The sequence below is a fragment of the Chiloscyllium plagiosum genome, unplaced genomic scaffold (assembly GCF_037043375.1).
Source record: "Chiloscyllium plagiosum isolate Xiang-an unplaced genomic scaffold, Cpla_swu_hap1 HiC_scaffold_4, whole genome shotgun sequence".
Lineage (NCBI taxonomy): Eukaryota > Metazoa > Chordata > Chondrichthyes > Orectolobiformes > Hemiscylliidae > Chiloscyllium > Chiloscyllium plagiosum.
The window spans coordinates 132,249,563-132,255,646 of record NW_028270142.1 but is presented as its reverse complement, the minus strand read 5'-3'; positions in this window follow the sequence as shown (position 1 = coordinate 132,255,646).

Sequence of the window (6,084 nt, the reverse complement as noted above, 5' to 3'; positions counted from 1 at the left end):
AGACCAAGAGATATCTTCTTTTTGACCATGTCCTGAATCTATCGATACTGGTCTGGCTCTCATGATGTCACATGCAGCTTATCCAACTTGTGTTTTTAATCAGACTGGGCATCTTCAGTCGCAGTGTGATGTTATCAAACTCAAGCATGTTAGTGAAAGAGTGTAGCTCACTCAGCATTACCTTTGTCACGAAAATTGACTGAATTGTTTTCGAAGTCAGTGAGTTATACATTTCCACCAGTCCTGCAAGATCTGTGACTTCATCTACATTGACAATGTAAAGCTGCTCCTGTCTAATGCCAATATGAGTGATCTCACAGGACTGTTTCTTATGTTTGGGTTCCAGGTTGAAGGATCAAAAGTGAAAAAGCATAGATTTAAAATAATTAGTTAACAAACCAAAATGTTTTTTGCACAGCAAGTGGTTAGGGCCTGGAATGCACTGCCAGAGAAAGGCAAATGCAATTACAGCATTGCAAATGGAATTAGATGGTTACTTGTAAAGGAAAAATGGATATAGTTATAGGGAGTAAACAGTAGAATAACAGTAAATGAGTTGCTCTTTTGGACAGCTGGCACAGACAGGAAGAGCTGAATGGTCTCCATCAATAATATACAAATTCCATGATTCTGGCACTTGCTATTTAACACAGAGCAACGTCATTCTAGATTTTCATGTTACTGGAATAGTAATAAAACCGAGACATGAGAATACCACCAACTGAGCCACAACCATTAGTTACCGACAAAACAGTCTCTTTGGAATGCTGAATTGAGAAGTAAAGGTGCGTTTGGTGGTGGCATTGCGCAGAACATATGGGAAATGGTCCACTGAATATAGAGGCTGCTAGATAGGAATACGATGACTGAGGAGCCCTATTGTGCTTCTGGGTAGGAGTGGAAAGGGTGAGAACAGAAATGTGGAAAGTGGGATGGATATGGCCAAAGGCCATGTTAATCATGCTGTAGGGGAAAACCTTGATGGAAGATTTGGGAAAGATGAAACAGGAAGGTGGCACAGTCAGAACAGATGCAACCAAAGCAGAAAAACTGGTATATTGGAAAAATGTCTTTCCAAGAAGTCAAGTGAGAGGAAATGTATTTGAGATTGCTTTGAAAAGCAGTGGGACTACAGTGGATCTAGATATTGTTATGACTGGTGATCGGAGTGTGCTTCAAGTTGAGACCTACTGCTCCACAAACCACACCAAACTGTAAACTTCTCATTCAATCACAAAAATGGTCAATATGTTTCACCTTATTACTGTTAACTAGAACAAGAGGGTTTTCCATTGCTTTTCAATTAGCTCAAAAATGCCTTTATTACTGGCAACCTATTCTTTAAATAAGTGGTAAACTGATTATCAACTGAGCTACGATTTGAATTAAATTATATCCCATTAATCCCAAACATATAAACACTCACACAAATATATTCACACACAGGCAAGACAATACACACAGATAGCTTTATAGAACAATTATGAGACAAAAAAATAGGGAAAACTGTGTTGATCAAGAATCCCAACTATAAAGGTAGAATTTCTCACAGTTCCTTTGGTTTCTTTTCAATGAACATGCATTGTTGTTGGTCACTGATGATGAGAAATCTTCCAACTAGATTTCAGATTGAGAAGAGAAAGTTAGATCTGCTAATATTTGACACTTTATTAAGCATTTTTCAAAATACTCCACTCAAAGAGAGATAGGTTCTGAAGAGTCGTCACTGGATTTGAAATGTTAACTCCATTTTTCTCTCCAGACCTGACGAATTTCTCCAGAAGTTTCTGTTTTTCCATCTGCGGTTTGTTGCTTTATTTTAGTGTCCAAAAATGTCCAGTTTCCAGTTCTCATAATCCAAAGATGGTGTTTTGATGAAGTCTGAAGAGATTGACCAAGTTCGTTCTTTCTCTTTCCTGAGATTGGTATAACAGAGTTTGAATGTTTTACAAGTTGAGCTTTATTCAGTTCAGAATTTACTTTATTTGCTAAGAAGATACAAGCCATCTAGATCTTTATGAAAAAAAACTCACTAGTTAACAATGTAAGCATTATTTAAAAAGGTAAACGTTGTCCCAAATCCTGCAACACACACAGATAAGCATGCAGCATAGGCAGGTTAGAAAGCAGAGAAGGTAGATTCAATAAAAATCTAAAGTCCATGCGAGGTAAGAATGATACTTTCCGAGGTTCCTTTCAATGACCTCGTTGTTCTGTTGAGGTTTGCAATAATTGTAAGCTGTGTGTTCTTTTGAGTAACTTACTTTTAAACTTTTTCCAGAGTGGATGCTATGACTTTTGAAGTTCATACAATCATAGGATCCCTAAGTGTCTATCAGGTCTGCACTGACCCTCTGAAAAGCATCCCAACCAGATACACTCCCCTGTCTTATCACCGTAATCCCACATTTACCAAGACTAGTCATCCTTGGAGACTATGGGAAATTTGACATGGCCAATCCACCTAGCCTGCACATCTTTGGACTGTGGAAGGAAACTAGAGCACACAGTGAAAACCCATGCGGACACAGGGAGAATGTGCAAAATCCAAACCGACAGTCACCCACTGCTACAATCAAACCTGAGGTTCCTGGTGGTGTGAGGCAGCAATGCTAGATAACGTTCCTCTTATATTTTAAACATCATGGCCACTGTGATATATTTTAACTTTTAGCAGAGTCGGGTCCAAGCTTGGAGGAGTGCACTGCCTCTTTCTTTCTATCTCTCTCTCTCTCATCCCACTCCTTCACTGGTCTCAACATAAATTTGGATGTTTTACCAGTTACTGATATGACCAATTACAATACATATTTGTCTACCTTATGTTTAGATAAAGAAGATCCATTGACCAGGTTTCTTTCATGAACAACAAAATCAATGATTGTTCGTAAAAATTGCACTTATACAAAAAATGTTTACAGCTGATTAATACATGGTTAAAGAATAAATAACCCTTCTAAAAATATCCAATATACATACACAAGCATACAGAGCAGGTTAAAAAAAGAAAAAGATTTATTTTGAAAAACACTTTATCCAGTAACTATTGGTTCTAAAAGGAAAGAAGAATAAGACATGAAAAGTCAAAGATGGCTTTCAGTCCTGACACATTCAAGCAAGTCACTAAACATAGACAGTTGCTGCTGGGATCTTCAACTGTAGTTTGATCAAGAACTGTTGAGATTTCAATCTTTTTCAGGAGAATAGATGGGTCAGGGCTTCAGTACTTAAGGTATGGTGTAGCCAGATACATTGTGAACACAACTACTCAATCTGCACTCTTATCTGTTTAAAGTCTGAAATTCCAAGAATTTATATTGCAGTCTTGTCTTGGCAGCCACATTGTTGCTAGTTGAATACAGTGTTCCACATTTTATGAAATTACTTTGCCCCCAGGTCATTTCTCTGGAATTAAACAGACAATTATTGTGCAGAGTAAAGAGAACGAGAACTGTTACAGTCCCCAGAATACTGCTACACACTCATGCAGAACCTAGGGAAGATGCTTCATAGTGAGGTTTGCCAACATTTCATTTCATACTGCGATTGTACGGATTTGTATAATACGGGTGGTCTGTGTTGGCAGCTTGACATAGGCATGGGTTCAATGCAGCTTTTATACTAGTGTAGAGTTGCAAAAGGAAAAGGGGTATAATTATCCATGTAACAGCCCTTTGAACATTACTAGGATTACTCACAATATAAATTTTTAAAATGTGGAACTACTTTGACAAGCTGTTTGTATACTATTTGTATGCAGATCTGGCAACTCTTAGTCACCAGAATAGCTGAAACCTATTATCCAATGAATTACAGGGGTCATTTCAAGTCCGTCTGCTTGGCATGTTAATATGTTGGAACCCTTTGACTAAATGATTGTGACTACTGGCGGCTATTCCCATCGGCTTATAGTTTATTTTTTGTGCTGCCTGGTTGTGAACAATAAGATGTGCACTGACTCCTTCTTTAATATAATGCAGAAGCTTAATTTAGCAAATCCCACTTTATTATTGTTGGCTCACCGTGAGCATCTAATCTTGCCAAGTTTGGGTGGTTTAATGTTTATTGCTCCCTAACATTTTCAAATATTTATTTGCTAAGGTATGCACAAATCAAATTGAAGTTACCTATTGCGTGAGCAATCTGAGAGAATAAAGTTAAATGATAGACATCAAGGCTAATGTCTTTTGCAAAGAAAATATTTGCTAGTCTTCAGAATATTGTCTGCAGCTTTCTCAGTCAGGGAACATATAGAAAAATGTTGCCACGTATTTTCATGAGCATGAACTATTCCTTTGTAAATATCTCCTTCCATGTGCAATTTTCAGTAGCAGATTGTTTTGAAAGATGCAAATATGATGGTATATGGATTCCATCTGTTTTGACCTCTTAAAATATTCTACAATGAGGCTTTAAAAACTTTGGCAAATAAGAAGATACAGACTTTCCGATAAGACACTCCAGTTACATTTTATTTGGTATAGAGAACGGAAAGGTATAATGATTTATGAATGTGCGACCATATGACAATGGTCGCTCATTCAAGATATGTTGGCATTTGCCAAATGCTAAGGCAGCATTTATTGTCCATCCCTTATTAACCTTGAGAAGATGTTGCTAAACACCATTCTTGATAATTTGCATTCCTTGGGGTGTAGGGAACACCATAGTTCTGTTGGAAAGAAAATTCCAGAAAGTTAAATCAGTGACAATGACAAACAGAAACAAAAGCTGAAATTGCTGGAGAAACTCAGCAGGTTTGGCAGCATATGTGAGGAGAAAGCAGGGTCCAGTAACCCTTCTTCAGATCCTTCCAGCAATTTCTGTTTTTGTTTTTGATTTCCAGCATTTGCACTTCTTTGAGATTTTTTGCACAATGACAAACAGATATATTTACAAGTCAGGATACTGAGTGACTTGAAGGGAAATTTGAAGGTGATGGTGTTCCCATGTGTCTGCTGCCTTTGTCAGGAGATGAGATAACTGACCTCCGATTACGCAAAACTGGGTACTGCTGGAGATTAGAGTCAAGATTAGAGTGGTGCAGGAAAAGCACAGCAGGTCAGGCAGCATCTAAGAAGCAGAAAAATTGATGTTTCGGGCAAAAATGCCTCATCAGGAATGGCTTGACCTCCGATTATCACAACCATCTTCCTTTGCAACAGACAATCCTAGCTGACAATGGGTTAATCCCTAATTCTTATGGGGAGAAAATCTACCTTTATACTGATGATCATTACAATCCAGACTTAGTTACTATAGTAGCTGCAAATACATCAGCCACAGGACTAGGAGCATTCCTTATTCAAGTGCAAATTGATGGAACATGAAACTATTTTACTTTGAAAGCTTTGATGGAATCTGAACTGAGGCACACAATCATAGAGAAAGAAGCTTTAGAACTTACATAGGGAGGTGAAAGGTTCACATATTACCTCATGGGACTGAACTTCCAGGTCAATTTGGTCAAAAAGACTTACATTATATATTGGAATTGAGTGAAATCTCAAAAATCCCTCTATGCTGGAAAAATTCAGGCTTAGGCTGATTATTGAATTGTTCATACTCCAGACAAGGTGCAAGTAATGATGGATACATTCATGAATTTTGAGAAGATTTGTAGCTCAGGTTGAGGTTCTGAATTTAAGTTTGCTAGCTGAGTTGAAAGGTTTTCATTCGTGATACATTTGTGAGGGCAGCAATGGACTGAGTAGAAAAAGAAGATATTATTCTTGTGTAAGGAATCTTGTTCTGCGGTATAAACATACAGTTCACTAGTAACAGAGAGCAAAATCAGACAAATTGATGCAGATCAAAATCTGTCAAGGAATCTTGACAGATAACTTTGTCTGCAAGGAGGGTCAAAATCTAGTGCAGCAGACCAGGTGCTGAAAATTTGACCTAGGCAGCACAACACCTGACGTCAATGTATGAGAAGAGAAACTCAGTGGGAGACATCTAGGAGTCATGATGTATGCAGTGAGAGCACAGCAATCAGTGTGGTAGGGACAAGATTCGAACAATATCGAGCTCTGGGTTGAAATGGCAAGTAATGATACATGCCACACAAATGTCAGACAATGG